The following is a 19,368-nucleotide window of genomic DNA, read 5'->3' as shown; positions in this document are numbered from 1 at the left end:
CTTTCAGAGATTATTCTATCACATTGTGTGTGCGTATATATATATATAATTTTTTTCTTTTTTTTTACATGAATGATAATAACAAACTATACATATGGGTCTATACTTGCTTTTCTCACACATGGAGCAAAGTCATAATTTTTTAAAGCTGAGTAGATATAGAACCATCAGTCATTTGACTAATTCCCCTACTGATGGACATTTAGGTTGCTGAAAGTCTTTTGCTATTGTAAACAGTGCTGCAATAAATACCCTTAAATGTCCATCCTTTTGCAGAATCACAAGTTACTTTTCGGGACCCTATTTCAAATCTATAAGCGCTGATTTGAAGCTATGGTGGATGTTATCTTTTCTTCCATTTTAAAAATGGAGTGCCCAATGAGAATACTCTTCTTAATGAATTCATTCATCCAAAGATACTTCAGTGCCTAACTTCAGGTTAGACAAAGCCTAAACAAGAAAATTAATCATATATCTATAAAGGCTGTATTTTTCAAATGATGTATTAGTTTCCTGTGGCTGCTGTAACAAAGTACCACAAACTGGATGGCTTAGAAAAGCAGAAATTTGTTGTCTTATAGTTCTGAAGGCTCGAATCTGAAATCGGAGTGTTGTCAGAGCCACGCTCTCTCCAAAGGCTCTAGGGGAGAATCCTGCCTTGCCTCTTCCAGCTTCTGGTGGTTCCCAGAGATCCTTGGCATTCCTTGGCTTGTAGATACATCACTATAATCTCTGCATCCATCTTGTTTTTTTTTTTTTATAATTTTATTTATTTTATTTATTTTCCCCCAAAGCCCCAGTGGATAGTTGTATGTCATAGCTGCACATCCTTCTAGTTGCTGTATGTGGGATGCGGCCTCAGCATGGCCGGAGAAGTGGTGTGTCAGTGTGCGCCCGGGATCCGAACCCGGGCCGCCAGCAGCAGAGCACGCACACTTAACTGCTAAGCCACGGGGCTGGCCCTCGGCATCCATCTTCACACAGCTCTCTCCCTGTGTCTCTGTGTCTTCACATGGCTGTCTTCTTATAAGGACACCAGTCATGTTGGATTAAGGGCCCAACCTACTCCACTGTAAACTCTTCTTAATTAATTATATTTGCAATGACCCTATTTTCAAATAAGGTCACATTCTGAAGTATTGGGTGTTAGGACTTCAACATATCTTTTAGGGGAGAAGGTGGGGGGGTGGCACACAATTCAATCCAAGTTATAAACTAAATGTTTGTGTTCCTCCAAAATTCATATGTTGAAATCCTAAACCCCCAATGTGATGGTATTAGGAGGTGAGGCCTTTGGGAGGTGATTTGGTCAAGAGGGTGGAGCCCTCATGAATGAGATTAGCGCCCTTATAAAAGAGAGCTTGTTTTCTCTCTCTGTCTCCACCATGTGGGCACACAGCAAGAAGATGGCCATCTGCAGGCCAGGAAGTGGGCTCTCACCAGACGCCAGATCTGCTGGCCCCTTGATCTTGGACTTCCAGCCTCCAGAACTGTGAGAAATAAATATTTGTTGTTTAAGCCACCCAGTCTACGGTAATTTGTTATAGCGGCCTGAACTAAGACAATCCATAACAAATGATGTATTCCATTCTGTACTATTTGAACTTTTTACCATGTTTGTGTACCTATTCAAAAATAGGAGCATAAGAGTAATACATGATTTGGTACGTAAACAAATATTATATATAAGTGTTGTCTGCATTCAGCAGATATTTGAGAAATGCCAATTAGGTGCCAAGCCTTGTTCTAGGCTTTGGAGATACAACTTTAAAAAAAGCAGGCAAATTCTCTACTCTCTTGAGTCTCAGTGGGGAGACAGACAATGAACAAATAAGTAATGTATCTTATGCTTAGACAGTAATAAGCATTAAGAAGAAAAAGTAAAGCATGGAAGGAAAATATGAGGTCTAGGGAGCTGAGTTAGAATCTTAGATACAGTGGCCCTGGGAAGGCCCCACGGAGGGGCTTTTTGCATAAAAACCTAAGGGAAGTGAGCCTTGGGATGGCTGAGGGAAGAGAAAGGGCCTGAGGCAGAAGGAGATGTTTGGTCTGTCCGAGGAAGAGCATGGGGCCAAGGAGGCTGCAGGACGCGAATGGTGGGACCAGGGGCAACAGCAGGGTCCTAGGGGTGACGGGAAGCCTGTCACACTGAGAGCATGGGAGGAGGATTTGATTTTGCCTGAGGGATGTGGGAGTCTGCAGGGTTCCAGCGGAGGCTTGGCTCTGGCTGACATAGGTATCAACATGGCTGCTTGTGGAGAACAGGCTGAGAGAGGTCAAGGCTAGCCCCAGGGAGACCAGTCTGGAGTCTACCGCAAACAACCAAGCAAGAGACGATGTGGTTGGGACTGGGTTTGTGGCCGTGGGGAGGGGGAAGAATGGTCCCGTTCTGACTATCGTATGCGAAAAGTAGAAGTGACAGTATATGTTGTTAGCCAAGAGTCAGGATGCAGGAGGAACAGCGCCAAGGGTGACTCCAAGGTATTTGATCTGAGCAATTGAAAAGATGGAGTTATTGTTAACTGAGATGGGGACACTACAGGAGGAGCAGGATTAAGGGAGGATGTGGAGTTCTAATTGAGTGGAGGACCAAGTGGAGGTACTCAGAAGGCAAGCATAAGCCTGGATTTGAGGGGAGAAGTCCAGGCTGGAGATACACACTTGAGAGTCATTAGCATAGGAAGGGCATTTAAAGCCACAAGACTGTTGAAATCACTTAGAAAGTGTTGATTAAAAAAAAAAGAAAATGAATCTGGTTCCTGAGTTTGAAAGACCCATGGGACATCCAGCTGGAGACTGAAAATACTAGAAGAGCAATCCGCCTGAAAAAAAAATAGATTTGGAAGACATTAGCAAATAGGCAGTAGCTAAAAAATGGAAGTGAACACTTGGAAATGCCACTGTTTACGCGGTGGGTAAGGAGCCAGGAAATGATTGGGAGCAGGCCAGAGAGGAAAGCAAGGGAGGGCCAGGAAAAAGGGATGCCACAGAGCAGTGGAGGAAAAGCTTCAAGAGGAGAAAAGTGTAAGGCCACAGAAAGGGAATGCAAACTGCACAGGGACCACTGGATTTGGTAATTAGGAGGTTTTTGTTGACTTTAGCAGTCAGATTGCAGTGGATGCAATGAATGGGAAGTGAGTAAGTAGGGTAGTATTATCTGCAAGGAAAATAGACTCCATCTTCTGGCGTAATAATACGTTTCAGGTTGATAAACCATAGTGTTGACCTCCTCTCCCCTCCTCCTGTTTGGGGACGTCTGGGCTCTCATTTAGTGCCTCTTTCAGAAGATACTGGCCTTCCAGGTCTCCTTACAAGCACAGCACTGATACTGATCTTTGCTCCTGAAATGCCCTTGTTCTTCACACGTTCGAAGACTACCCATGGCTCAGATCCCAGCTCAAATGCTATCTCCTCCTGAAAGTTTTCTCTAGACCTTCCAGCTGCAAGTTATCTTGCCTCTTCTGAATTTCTACAGCATTTATCTGTACATCTCTTAAAGTACACTTTGCTTTAAACCTTCATTCCTTTTATTATAATTATTGGTGTTCTTTGTCTTTTCTTCTCTACTAGACCATTTTCTAGTAGAAGCGGGATCCTCTAAGAAGAAGCTTCAGGCAGGATCCATGGCTGATTCACCTTGATATTCTCAAGGGTATCATATTTCTTCACATTTACACGAGATATTAATATTTAATACTTGCTGGCTGTTCAACAAATATTTGTTTAGTAAATTAATAAAGGGAGCTTACTTGGACCCAACAGGATAACATAAACTAGAGTCCAGCCATCTGACACAATGTGCATATCTTTAGAGTAAATGCTCTTTGCAGATGAAAAGAGGAATTTTGAAGTCAGCAGAAGCAGAGAGTTAAATGCCAAACATCTAACCCAATCCAAAGCTTCCAAAATCCAGGAAGTAATTAATGTAAATGTCAGCCCAGGGTGGGACTGCTACAGCAAATCATGTGTAATGGGCTGAATTGTGTCCCCTTAGAATTCATACTCAGGGGCCAGCCTGGTGGTGTAGCAGTTAAGTTCATGTGCTCTGCCTCAGTGGCCCAGGGTTCGTGGGTTTGGATCCTGGGTGCAGACCTATGCACCGCTTATCCAGCCATGCTGTCGCAGGTGTCCCACATATAATGTAGAGGCAGATGGGTATGGAGGTTAGCCAATCTTCCTCAGCAAAAAGAGGAGGATTGGCAACAAATGTTAGCTCAGGGCTGATCTTCCTCACCAGGGAAAAAAAAAAAAATTCATATTCAAATCAAAGTCCTAACCCCAGTACCTCAGATAGTGACTGTATTTGGAGATAGGGCCTTTAAAGAGGTGATTAAGTTAAAATGAGGTCATATGGATGGGCCCTAATCCAACGTGATGGTGTCCTTATAAGAAGAGGAAGAGACACCAGGAGTGTGTGTGAACAGAGGGATGGCCACTGCTGTAAAGAGGCAGCAAGAGGATGGCCCCTGCAAGCCAAGGAGAGAGGCCTCAGAGGAAGCCAACCCTGCTGGCATCTTGATCTTGGACTTCCAGATTCTGGGATATTTTGTTATGGCACCCAAGCAGACTAATACACCATGGTAGTAAGGAGCCACGTTGCATGCTAAAGAAAGGATGGTTTGCAGTGGGACAGACCAAGACTTAGTCTATTACTTTCTGTGTGATTTTCAGCAACTAAAATTGCCTCTCTAAGCTAGTTCTCATTTCACTACAAGGGAGACAATAATTCTTCTATGGTTGTTATGAGGAATATGTATAGTAGACATATAGCAGCTGAAACAGAAGGAGTACTCAATAAAGGATAACTCTTAACTACCATAGCAATGAGATGGAATATTATACAAGCATTAAAATGGTTACTCCAAAGACCATGTAGCAGCATATCTTGTTATATATTATACTATATATGATATTTTTTATTGATTATTGTTAATATGTAATTTAAGATCTTTAATATATCAAGTATAATAAAAATTTAAGTATTATATTAAAAATTAAGAATACACTATTAAATAAGAGAAAGCAAAAACAATTATATAAAACTCTGCTAGTTACTACATAAAAAAATTATGCATACTTGTTGACAAGATTAAAAGGGAATATCTAAGTAAGAATATAGTTGTTTAATGTTGAATCAGTTAGGATTCTTTGTTACAGGGGGAAAAAAACTAAACTTGAACTAACTTAGGCCAAAACTGGAATTTATTTGCTCCCAGATCCCAAAGAAGTGTTGAGCAATGGAGCTAGAAGAGCAGGAATCCAGCTGGCCCATTGGAACAACTGCAACCAAGAGTTTCAACATCTTTGGGAGTCTCTTTCCATCTCTAGTTCCTGCTGCTGGCCTCATTCCTATTCGCTACAATTGGCTTTGTCTACATGCAGAAACCATGGCCGCCCCCAGTCATACTTAACAGCTCCTGCCTCCAAAGAGAGACTCATTGCTCACTGAGCAGCAAGGCTGCTGTTCAGCCAGCATGCACTGGTAGTGCATATTGACGATCGTCCCTGGAATCAGGTTCAAAATACCCCAGAGAAGCGAATCATTGGTATTACTTTTTGTTTAATCAACCATAGGCAGGGGGCCAGGTGGCATGAGAGCATTGCCCCTCCCACAAGAATTGTAGGTTTGAAGTGATGGAAGGAGCAGTTCCCAAGAACAAGGATTGGTATTGGGCAGATCAAAAAAATCCATGTCTCATATGCACCCCTATGGTCATTGCAGCATTATTCACAATAGCCAAGACTTGCAAGCAACCTAAGTGCCCATCAACGGATGAATGGATAAAGATGTGGTATATATGTATATAATGGAATACTACTCAGCCAGAAAAAAGACAAAATCTTGCTATTTGTGACGGCATGGATGGACCTTGAGGGTATTACTCTAAGTGAAATAAGTGAGACAGAGAAAGACAACCTGTATGGCTTCCCTCATATGTGGAAGATAAACAAACACATAGATACAGAGAACAGATTGGAGGTTACCAGAGGGTAAGATGGTGGGAGGAGGGCAAAAGGGATAAAGGGGCACATGTGTATTTTGTGTACAGTGACTAGACTTTTGATGGTGAACACGATGCTGTCTATACAGAAGTCGAAATACAATGGTGTACACCTGAAATATACACACAATGTTATAAACTAATGTGACCCCAATAAAAAAATAAAATTAAAAAACACATGCCTACTATATGTGCAGTTAGGACTTTTATTTTCCAAAATATTAAAATGCACTAACTTTAAAAAAAAAATTGGGGGTGCCCAAATCATCTTTCACAATTTTATTTCTACTCTGTCTTTTTTCTTTTTTTTTTTTTAATTTTTATTTATTTATTTTTTCCCCCAAAGCCCCAGTAGATAGTTGTATGTCATAGCTGCACATCCTTCTAGTTGCTGTATGTGGGATGCGGCCTCAGCATGGCCGGAGAAGCTGTGCGTCGGTGCGCCCCAGGATCCGAACCCTGGCTGCCAGCAGCAGAGCGTGTGCACTTAACCGCTAAGCCACGGGGCCGGCCCTCTACTCTGTCTTAATGAGAATGTGCTTAAGCATCTCTGTCCAAGTTATGGGTGAACATGGTCACCACGTATTGGAAGTCCTCACAGAAACTGGAGGTGACTCATGTCCAGCTTAGTGTCATCTTTAGCTCTCCCCTGGTTGAGCATCAAATAGTTCATTTGTTTGATGTTAGAACAGGTTTATATTTGATGTATCCCATTTCTTCCAAGATTTTTAGCATTTGGATTAAATTTCATTCACTGTTATACCCACGTTTAATCTCCCAAGGCACTAACCAGAAAAAGCAGCCCTCACAGACACTTAAACATCCTCGTCTTTTCCCTCAACATATGTAGATAAATTTTTTAAAGATAAATTTACATACAAATGCAAAGAATCTATTTTAAGGTCTTGTGTAATGTCTTTTAGAAAGAACTTCCAAATTCTTACTCTTGAGTATCCCCTGGTACCAGGAGATAATTTAACTGCTGAGATATCATTCACAGAAGAGATGAGAAAAAATGATTGATTTCTGGGTGTGTTTAATTTCATAGAATCTGAGGCTCATGACTGAGGCTCAGAGTCTGATTTCCAGTTCTTGTAGGTGCAACCACGCCATGGAGAAGCGATTTTAAAGATTTTATTTATTCAGTTTTTTCCCCCCAAAGCCCCAGTAGATAGTTGTATGTCATAGGTTCACATCCTTCTAGTTGCTGTACGTGGGACTCGGCCTCACGTTGGACGGAGAAGTGGTGCCTCAGGGCGCTCCCGGGATCCGAACCCGGGCCGCCAGCATCAGAGCGCGCGCACTTAACCGCTAAGCCACGGAGCCAGCCCTGGAGAAGCGATTTTAAAAGCTGAAGATTTAGTGAGGGCCTAATACATGTTTTAGGCCAGCTCTCAAGATTCTTTCAATTGTCTAGGTACTTTTAAAGAGCAAACATGCCCAGTAGTTAGAATGCTCTGGTAGTGCACCTGGGGACAGAAATGATTTGATCACACAATAGGATCTTCCTAAATTGTTCAAACAGCAAGGAAACGAAAGTGGAAATAGTGAAAAGCTGAATAGAATAATCCCAGGGTAGCAGCTCTGACTCAGAGTAAATCGCTGCCATGAGGACAGAAATCACAGAAACTTCCAGAGTGCTCAGGGCACATGTTGCAGCAGAAACCCTTGGGCTTTTTGTGGTTTGCTTCTTTTCTTGGCTCCTGGTGTTTGCAGGGGGACTGCATTCCCAGGATCAGGGGTCTTTTCAGAAATGCATTGGCAAATCTCTCTGCCAGTCTATAGGGCAGAGTATGGCAGAGAAAACACCCTATTGCACACTGCTTGTTTTAAATGAAGGCTATCCTGGGGCTGGCCCGGTAGCGTAGTGGTTAAGTTCATGCACTCCACTTTGGTGGCCCTAGGTACGTGAGTTCAGATCCTGGGCACAGACCTACCCACGGCTCATCAAACCATGCTGTGGAGGCATCCCACATACCAAATAGAGGAAGACGCGCACAGATGTTAGCTCAGGGGACAATCTTCCTCAGCAAAAAAACAGAAAAAAGAAGGCTATTCTAATAAGCAAACTAAGAAGCAAAAGTTAGAAATCATGCCTAGGGGCTGGCCCTGTGGCATAGCAGTTAAGTGTGCATGCTCCACTGCTGGCGGCCTGAGTTCGGATCCCTGGCGCTGCGCACTGATGCACCGCTTGTCAGGCCATGCTGCGGTGGCATCCCATATAAAGTGGAGGAAAATGGGCACGGATGTCAGCTCAGGGCCAGTCTTCCTCAGCAAAAAGAAGAGGATTGGCATGGATGTTAGCTCAGGGCTGATCTTCCTCACACACACACAGAAAAGAAATCATGCCTAGTCCAATCCACTGAAGAAGTGGGACCATAAATGTAAGACAGAATTATATGTTGGGATCGTTTCTATAAGCATTGGTTTAAAATTTCATTCATAGAGAACTAATTCTAGAGTTTGTTACAGTTTCCTCAATACTTGTTTTTCACACTATGGTGGCACCTGTCTAATTCTCCACGGGGAAAGGTGTGTCCTAGTCTTTTATGAGATGAAAAGCGCAGCCGGCATAGATTTCCAGTCAATACCCCAGAACGTTGCACCCCTCCACACTTTAATTCCCCAAGTGTTTGGGAATTAAAGTCATTAATCTTTTTCTTTCTTTCCTTTTTTTCTTTTTAAATCACAGGGGCCCTACAGGCATGGTGATTAGCAATTCCAGCCTGAAAAAAAAGAAAAAAGAATTTTAGTACAGCTGCAAGAAAACAGACAAAACAGAACAGCTGGGAAGACTTGGTCTATTTTTGCTTTCCATTTAGTTGGCAGAGCAAAATTCCCTTTCGGAAAGAATTCTCCCCCCACCCACTCCACTTTACTCCACTACATTCATCCCCTCCCTTTTCCATATCTTTTATTTATTTTTTCTTTCCTTAATGTTGCTATCTTTTTATTCTCTGGGCTTTTTAAAGTTTTTTCATTCATTTAACAAATATCCATTGCACGCATAGTACAGGTGAAGTACTAGGCACTGCGGGGCCATAGAAAGATGAATTAAATATGAGCACGGACATCAAAAGTTTATTATGCCATTAGAGGATATGACTGGTACATAAATAAGTATAATGGAAGTGAAGGGTAATAAAGGACAAAGTAAATATAAAGTGACATAGAAGCTCAGAAGGAGAGAGATTCATTCCAGCTTGAGGGTTCAGTGAAAGTTCACAGAGGAGGTGTGTGGATAAAGGGTATTCTAAGTGGAGAAAACAGCATGAGCAGAGGCATGACAATAATTTCTGAAAAACAGGGAGGGATTGAATTTGCCTAGAGCAGCAGTTCTCAAGGTGTGGTCCCCAGAGCATCAGCATCAGCATTGCCTGAGAAAGTTTTAACAAGTGTTAGATGTGTCAGTCCTCAAACCCCAACCCAGATCTATTGAATCAAAAACTCTGTGGTGGGACTCCGCAATCCATGGTGTAGCAAGCCCTCCAGGAGATTCTGATGCTTATTCAAATTTGAGAGTCAATGAGTAAAGGTATATGGCACATGGGGGTACGTGGGGTGGGAAATCAGCTTTAAAGGTAAGATTGGAATAAATAAAAGAAAATCAGCTTTAAAAGAAAGGTTGAAGGGCCGGCCCTGTGGCTTGGTGGTTAAGTGCGCGCGCTGCGATGCTGGCGGCCCGGGTTCGGATCCCGGGTGCGCATCGAGGCACCACTTCTCTGTCCATCCTGAGGCCGAGTTCCACATACAGCAACTAGAAGGGTGTGCAGCTGTGACATACAACTATCTACTGGGGCTTTGGGGGCAAAAAATAAATAAAATCTTTAAAAAAAAAAATAAGCAATCTTAAAAAAAAAAATAAAATAAATAAAAGAAAGGTTGGAAAAATGAGAGTACATCAAACTTAAAAAGTTTTGTGCATCAAAGGACACAATCAACCCACTGAAAGGGAAACCTATGAATGGGAGAAAATATTTGCGAATCATATAGTTGATAAAGGGCTAATATCCAGAATATATAAAGGATTTCTACAACTCAACATCAACAAAAAAATCAAATAACTTGATTAAAAAATGGCCAAAGGACTTGAATGGACATTTTTCCAAAGATGATATATAAATGACCAAGTATATGAAAAGATGCTCAACATTAGCAATTATCAGAGAAATGCAAATCAAAATCACATTGAAATATCACCTTACACCTATTAGGATGGCTACCATCAAGACAAAGAAAATAAGCGTTGGTGAGGATATGGAGAAACTGGAACCCTTGTGCACTGTTGGTGGGATTATAAAATGGTGTAACCCCTATGGGAAACAGTATGAAGGCTCCTCAAAAAATTAAAAATAGAAGTATCATAGGATCCAGCAATCCAACTTCTGGGTGTATACCCAGAAGAATTGAAAGCAAGATCTCAAAGAGATATTTGCACACTCATGTTCATTGCAGCACTATTCACAATAGCCAAGAGGTGGAAGCAACCCAAGTATCCATCGATGGATGAATGGATAAAGAAAATGTGGTATATACATACAATGGAATATTATTCAGCCTTAAAAATATAGGAAATCCTATGACAAGCTGCAATATGGATGAACTGGCTAAATGAAATAAGCCAGTTACAAAAAAAACAAATACTGCAGAATTCTACTTATATGAGGTATCTAAAGCAGTGAAATTCATAGAAACAGAAAGTAGAATGGTGGTTGCCAAGGGCTGGGGAGAGGGGGAAAAGGGGAATTGTTGTTTAATATGTACAGAGTTCCAGATTTGCAAGAAGAAAACTTTCTAGAGATGTATTTCACAACACTGTTAATATACTTAACACTACTGAACTATACACTTAAAAATGGTTAAGATGGTAAATTTTATGTTGTGTGCTTTTTTAATCACAATTTTTTTTTTAAAAAAAGGGAAGGTCGTGATAATTGAGAGCTTGGAATTCTACCTCCTTTTCCTTGAGTCTATTATGGTCTGCTATGTCTTTCTTTTCTTGCCTTTGGTCCTGGGCTTTTCTTTGTGGGAAGTTGGGGGGGGGGGGTTGTTTGTTTTTTTAACTACTGATTCAATCTCTTTCTTATAATTCTATTCCGATTTTCTCTATCTTCTTGAGTCAGCTTAGGTAGTTTGTGTCTTTCTAGAAATTTGTCCATTTCGTATGGATTATCTGATTTGCTGGTATACAATTTTTCACAATATTCCTTTATAATCATTTTTATTTCTGTAAGGTCTAGAGTAATATTTCTTCTTTCATTCCTGGTTTTAGTAATTTGAATCTTCCCTCATTTTTCTTGGTCAATCTAGCTAAAATTTTGTCAATTTTGTTGATCTTTTCAAAGATAAACTTTTGGTATGGTTGATTTTCTCTATTGTTTTTCTATTCTATATTTCATTTATTTCCCTTATATTCTTCCTTCTGTTTGCTTTTGGTTTAGTTTGCTTTTCTTTTTCCAGTGTCTTAAGGTGGAACATTAGATTATTAATTTAAATTTTTTTTCCTGGTTAATATAGGTATGTAAGCTATAAATTTCCCTCTAGTCAGTGCTTTAGCTGCATCCATAAGCTTTGGTATGTTATGTTTTTATTTTCATTCATCTCAAAGTATTTTTTAATTTCCTCTGTGATTTTTTTCTTTTATTCATTGGTTATTTAGGAGTGTGTTGTTTAATTTCCACAAATTTGTGGATGTCTCAAATTTCTTTCTGTTATTGATTTCTAATTTTATTCCATTGTGGTCAGAGAATATATTTTGTATGACTTCAGTCCTTTTAAATTTTTAAGACTTGTTTTATGGCCTAACATATAGCCTGTCCTGGAGAATGTTCCATGTACACCTGAGAAGAATGTATATTTTGCTCCTGTTGGTGAAGCGTTCTAACATCTATCAGTTCTAAATGGTTTATAGTGTTGTTTAGTCCTCTGTTTCCTTGTTGATCTCCTGTCTAGTTGCTCTATCTATTACTGAAAATGGGGTATTGAAGTCTCCAACTATTATTGTTGAATTATCTATTTCTCCCTTCCTTTTTGTCTGTTTTTGCTTCATGTATTTTGGGACTCTGTTGTTAAGTGCATATATGTTCATATATTAGTTTGTTCGGGTTACCATAACAAAGTACCACAGACCGGGTGGCTTAAACAACAGAAATTTATTTTCTCACAGTTATGGATGCTCAAAGTCCAAGATCAAGGTGCCCACAGGATTTGTTTCTTCTTAGACCTCTGTTCTTGGCCTACAGACGGCCAACCTGTTCCTGTCTCTTCGTGTGGTTGTCCTCCTGTGCATCCCTGGTGTCTCTCCATGTGTCGTAATCTCCTTTTCTTATAAGGACACCAGTAAGATAGGATGTTATGAGAGGTTCGGGGATTCGATCGGAGACGTAAAAGACACTTTCCACTCCAAACAAATGGACTGAAGGTATATTTTATTATATAGAGGATAGTAAAGGTGACAGTCTGCAAACAGATCCAAATAGGTCAAATATTAAGAGGGAAAAAACGTCAGCCCGAATGGAAAGGGAAAATACCCACATCGGCTGAAGAGAAATGACACAAATCAACCAGAAAGAGAAACACCAGGTTAACCAAAAAGAGAACACATCAAATCAATTACTTCACATCAAATCAGTTACTCACAACATTCACGCCCCACTGCCGGGAGAGCTCTGTCAATCGACGCGGCTGGGCAAGGATCATACGTCCTGGGCAAGGTGTCCCTTCCATAGGTGGAACTCTCTCTAGGTGGAACTCTCTCTAGGGCTCAGTTTCCAGCAGTTTTTATATCATACGTAATTTTCAGAGTAAGCAATTACAGAGTTTGCAGAGCAAGCATTTAGTGTTCCCATGCACAAATGGTTATCAGTGGCGTACGTGCATTGAGCCCCCTGGCTAATGTCCCAGCCCAGTAGTTGCGCACGTGCATTGTTCTCTTTGGTTATCGTCCTAGCCCGGCACAGATGGCCAGTCCATCCCGTGCTACAACGCTCCAAGAGCCTTGAAATGTTACAATTTGCAACTCTCTCCGTGGGAGAAAGGCCAGTTCCTGGGAAAAGGCCAGTTCCCACCATACAGAAAGCAGCTTTGTATTTCTTTTTTTGTGCTGGTGGCTGTAGGTCAATGGAGCGGCCAAACATGGCTGTACTCATGTCAAGACATAGGAGTAGGACATACTCTAAAGGCCTTGTTTTAACTTAATTACCTCTTTAAAGGCCCTATCTCCAAATACGGTCACATTCTGAGATACTGGGAGTTAGAGCTTCAAAATATAAATTTTGGGGGAGACACAATTCAGTCCATAACAGTTTATAATTGTCATATCTTCTTGATAGATGTCTTTCTTTGTCTCTATTAACATTTTTTGTCTTAAAGTCTATTTTTGTCTGATATCTTTTTTGGTTACTGTTTGCTTGGTTTACCTTTTTTCAGACCTACTTGTGTCTTTGAACCTGAACTGGGTCTCCTCTAGATAGCAAATAGTTGAATCATGGTTTTGTTTATTTTTTTAATCCATTCTGCCAATATGTACCTTTTAATTTGAGTGTTTAATCCATTTATATTTAATGTAATTACTGATAAAATAGAATTTATGTCTCTAATTTTGCCATTTATTTTCTATATCTTATGCCTTTTTGTTGCTCTACCTCTCCATACTATCTTCTTGTATGTTAAATAGATATTTTGTAGTGTACCATTTTAATTCCCTAGTTGTTTCTTTACAAATGTTTTTTAGCTATTTTCTTAGTGGTTTCCCTGGAGATTAAAATTAACATCCTAATTTATAACAACCTCATTTAGATTAACACTAACTTAATTTCAATCATATACAGAAACATTGCTCCCATATAGATCCGTTCCCTCCTTTGTGCTGTTATTGTCATACAAGTTACATTTTTATAAATTGTGTGCCCTTCAACACAGATTTATAATTGTTGCTGCATACAGCTCTTCTTTAAATCAGATAGGAGAAAAATAGTATTACAAACAAAAAATAAAGTTATGCTGTATTTTATATTTACCTGTGTAGTTCCCTTTACCAATACCCTTTGTTTCTCCATGTGGATTTGAGTTACTGTCTAGTGTCTTTTCATTTCAACCTGACTTATAATTTGTGTGTGAGGAAGAGTAGCCCTGAGCTAACATCTGTTGCCAATCCTCCTCCTCCTTTTGCTGAGGAAGATTGGCCCTGGGATAACACCCGCGCCCATCTTCCTCTACTTAGTATGTGGGATGCCACCACAGCGTGGCTTGATAAGCAGTGTGTAGGTCAGTGCCAGGGATCCAAACCCACGAACTCCGGGCCACCAAAGCAGAGTATGCGAACTTAAGCACTATGCCACTGGGCCGGCCCTAGCTTATAATTTTTTAGAAGATTCCCTTTAGGATTACCCTAGGAAATTGAAATGGTACACCAGAACATAGGCCGGTTTTCTCATTACTTTTATGGAGGAGAGAATTTTTAGAGGTCCTTTCTCTGCCATTTTAGCCGATATCCTCTTTCCTTGCATTTGGAACCTGGGTGAAAGCTTTATTCCCTCTGCTCAATGTTGTCCTCATGGCCTGGGGCAAGGACCCTACCCTCTTTTCTTGGAGCCTCACTCTTCAATCTCTCAGAGTATAGATGCAGATCCAGAAAACAGCACTCAGGACAGAGCTGTATAGCATACATTGCAGTGCCAACATCCACTATTCAAATCTAAAAGGATTTATCCTGAAGAAAATAGGTGAAGGTTTTCCTTGACTTTGTGCTGGGGGTGGTATCAGGAGACTTGCCCGCTGTGAGGTCACTCTCAGTTCCTCTCTCCTCTTTCCCTTTTCCTCCACCTTGTCCCTAAGATAAGACAAGGTTGGGGCCCACCTGAGTTGACTTGCTCATCCCCGAATCTGAACCACTTCAAAATCATGGGTCCTGCTGACATGGTGGCAAGAGCATCAATTTTAGGGTCAAAGATAACTTGGTCACAGCCATGCCACTCACTACCTGTGTCCCGGGAAAGTTCCTTAACATCATTGAGCCTCAGTTTACTTTTCTGTAAAATGTGGGTAATAATATTCTCCTTGTGAGTCCCTAAAAAGATTAAATGAAGTAATGAATGTATTTGAAGTGCCCAGTATACCGCCATGCATATAGTTGGTGCTTGATAATAATTATGATCGCTGTAACTATATGCCATACATATGGTTGGTGCTTGAAAATAATAACTATGCCTCAAAGTTATCCAGGAAGGACAATTTATATAGCCTTGTCTATAATCTTTTCCTTTATTAAACACTCCTTATTCCCTGAAAGTTCTGGGAATTTTTACATCTAACCTAACCTTTACATCTAACGTAAACTCCAGATTATATTTAACCCCTTTGTTTTGGGCCTAGTTGGAAGAAAAAAAAAAAAGAAGTGGCTGTGAACTTCTGTTACCGTGACCTTCACAGCCTGTTTTAAAGCCATCTCTTGGCTGTGTTACATGAATCCAGATTTCTTTGATCAGCCTGCTTGGCTCGCAGTCCCTTTATTCCTCCTTTGATGATCCTTTGCCCTCTTTTGCGCTTCTCTTCCTTCCATCTCTTCCTGTTTGTATTAATTGATGTTTTTTGTAGGTCAGTGTGCTATTAAGGTCAAGGTCTGTGTCTCTGGGACTTGGATTCAGCTGTCAGCCCTCAGCCTCTAAGACAATTCGAGACGGGGATGAAGCTGCTCCCAGAGGCAGAGAGGCTGCAAGAGAAACAAAAGCTGGGTTTGATGGGCAACTGGAGATGACAGAAACAATCTCTTCAGACCTATTTTCCTGAGGTCAAAAAACTCGAGAGATGAGGCAGGGCGGGGAATGTTCGGGAATCACTATAAACGCCAGCCTTGCACACACATGAATCATGGGTCAGGAAATGCTGGGCCTATTTCATTATTTTTCACAAAAGATTCCCTCAGACTTTTCAATCTCTTTTGCCAATAGTTGCTTGCCCTAAATTCTGTTCATTCGCTCTTCCTTCGTTTGTTTTTCATTATCTCTTCTACCTGATTTATTACTCACTTCATTGTCCTCTTCCTTTTTCTCACTGGTTCCCTTGGCAGTTTACTGAGTGGTCACTCTCGTCCTCATTACAGAGCTTTCAAGGTCGTTTATTTGATATAATGGAAAGAATGAAATTTGGAATCTGATGGCTCAGGCACTGGGAGATGAACAACTTTGAATGAGTAACAATGGGCCTATTTCCCAATGACCTCCCTGAGTTGTTAAAAAGATAAGAAATTTTCATGTATATGCAAAATTGGGACATAGTAAGAACTCAAAAAGTCAGACTATTATTGCCATTTTATAAAACTCATGCATTTAATTTGTCTGTTTTTTTATTGGATGCAGTGGGGTTACTTGGCTATAAATAAAGACAACTAACCCCTAGTAGGTGAAGCCTGTTTTTGGAGTTGGTTTTTCAAGAATGGGTTGGACTGAATCATTCACATGCTCTGTTTCCTCCATGACTGATGGCTGGCATTCATGAGGAAGAGAGTTTAGACTATGTCTGTGGCAAAAATCCAGGTAGGTAACTCTCAGTATCCCTGGGCTCTGCTGTCAAACTATCCAGACATTCTAGGGTCTCACCTAACTTCACATTAGAATCATCTGGGGAGGTGTTTCTGTTTTTTTGTTGGTGTTGTTAATACCTCACACCCAGAGAGTCTATGATTTTGGTCTGTGGTAAGGCTAATTATCTGAATTTTTAAAAGGCTCCTGGGTGATTCTGGCTGCTGAGTCAGCTTTCCCAAATTAGATAACTCAGCAACCTCTACTCCCAGATGGTGGGTTTTTACCCCATCCTCCACTTAAACTTTTCCAGCCTTGTTCTTAGCTTTAGATGAACTGATTCTCTAATACAGACTAGTATGCTACTGACGCCAAAGTGTTAAACTGTTGTCCCTCCCAGTTAATATCTGCGTTGTAAGTGGTCCCATCTGGAGGACAGTGTTTTCCTCAAAGGAAAGATTTTGCATCAAGCCTTAAGCTATTTTCTCCTTCAGGAAGCCATCTCTGATAGCCCAGGCTCAGCTAAGGGTCCTTCCTGCGTACTTTGGAGGTGCCCAGTGCACACTTCCAGTTTATAGTTATATTCTAATAATTATATTAGAACAACCTGCTTCCAGAGCCGAATCTTCTGGGCTGGTGACTGTGTCTTTTTTATCTTTGTGCCTGAAGCACTAGCCCAGTGCCTGGGACACACAAGGTGCCCAATTATCTGACCTTTATTGAGTCACTGCTATGTGCCAGGTGCTTTACATATTTTCATCCTTACATCAAGGGCTTTCATAGCAACATCAAATCTGGACCTCTGACAGGATTTGCATCACGCTCCTCTTTCTGAATTCCCTATTTTGTGTTCCCACTTGTCTTCTAAACCAGAAACGTGAGCTTCATCCTAGACTCTTCTTTCTCCCTCCAGCTCATATCCAATGAGTCATTCATGTCCTGTCCATTCTCCCGTCTGGAAATCTCTCTACTGTCCTCTTTTACTCTTGCCTCACAGCCACTGTCTCAGTTTCCTGAAATAGATGTCCAACTGGTCTCCCTCTCCTCCGTCCAGCTCTGTCCCCATCTCTTCTTCTGACATCGAAAAAACCTTTCAGGGCCGACCCCGTGGCTTAGCGGTTAAGTGCGCGTGCTCTGCTACTGGCGGCCCGGGTTCGGATCCTGGGCGCACACCGATGCACCGCTTCTCCGGCCATGCTGAGGCCGCGTCCCACATACAGCAACTAGAAGGATGTGCAACTATGACATACAACTATCTACTGGGGCTTTGGGGAAAAAAAAGGAGGAGGATTGGCAATAATGTTAGCTCAGAGCCCGTCTTCCTCAGCAAAAAGAGGAGGATTAGCATGGATGTTAGCTCAGGGCTGATATTCCTCACAAAAAATAAAAAATAAAAAAAAATTAAAAAACCTTCAATAAAATGTCCTTCTATGGGGGATGGATAAACAAACTGTGGTATGTCCATACAATGGAACACTATCTGGTAATAAACAGGAAAAAGTACAGATACATACAACACCTTGGAGGCATCTCAAAGGCATTGGGCTGAATAAAAGAAGCCAGTCTCAAAAGTTTATATACTATATGATTCCACTTATATGACATTCTCAAAAAGACAAAATCATACTGACGGAGAACAGATCAACAGTTGCTGGTGGTTGGGGTCGGGCAAGTGTGTGACCACAGAGGGGTAGCAGAAAGGACTTGGGGGTGTGTGATAGAACTGTTCTGTATATTGATTACGGTGATAGTTACACGAAACTCTACATGTGTTGAAATTCATAGCACCATATATCCCCCCAAAAAGGTCAATTTTGGATACAATAATTTTTAAAAATAAAATTCAACAAACAAAATGAAAGTCCTAATTGTTTCTAAATTTAATTAATGGAATATATACATTAATTAATCTTACAGATGCCAAAAAACAAAAACTCTTCAATGACTCCTAAAGGCCATCTGAAAATATCCTAGTGCCTTATAAGACCTGTTATGATCTGACCCTAGTTTGCCTCTAGGGGCCACCCCTATAAACCACATTTAGCCCTCACCCCAAACAACCCCAGAACACATACTGTGTGCTTCAGTCCTGCCGAACTGCGCAAAGCTCCTCAGACACACCAAGCTCTCCCTCGTTTCCTGGGTCTTCCGCGCATGCACTTCCCTCTCTGGATGCCTTTCACATCCTTATTCTCCCTGATGTCCATGTGGCTAGTCAATGCCTCACCCTTCACCCATTGCCATTCTGGTTTCAGCCTGTAACCTGCTCAGGCCCACCTTCCCTAACCCACCCTCCCCTGGCCTACGGGAAAGCCCCTTCCTCAGAAACCCCTGTGACCCCAGTCCTATCTCCATCTCCCTGTATTGTAATCCTCTGCCCGTGTTGCCCTCTCCCCACAGACTGCAAACCCCCAGAGGGCAGATGCTATTGCTTATCTCAATCGCTCCAGTGTTTAACACAGGGCCTGGGAGTAGACTGTTACACTTTGAGGAATGGACAAATAAATGATGTTCTAACCTCATGGATATGAGCAAAACACATTATAAGGGAATACAAGAATGATGTTTTAAATTATTGCATGCTAGTCCTTCTCTGGGGCTCCAAATACAATGGCTATCTATCTAAGATAAATCTAAATAATTAGTAGGCAGATTTCCATCTAATTCTGAACACAGGAAGGGGTTAGGGGTGAGAAGGAGGCGCTAAGATTGATTGACCATATGTTATGTGTCAGGTACTCTGCACATACACCATTCTGTCCGTTTATTCTTACAGTAATCCTACGAAGTAGATGTTAACAGCCCCCTTTAACAAATGAGGAGCCAGATTTCAGCAGGCTTTGCCCAAC

The sequence above is a fragment of the Ceratotherium simum genome, chromosome 38, assembly GCF_057802395.1.
Source record: "Ceratotherium simum simum isolate JZ-2026a chromosome 38, ASM5780239v1, whole genome shotgun sequence".
Taxonomy (NCBI): Eukaryota; Metazoa; Chordata; class Mammalia; order Perissodactyla; family Rhinocerotidae; genus Ceratotherium; species Ceratotherium simum.
The sequence above is the reverse complement of the archived record's forward strand: the minus strand, read 5'-3'. Positions refer to the sequence as shown.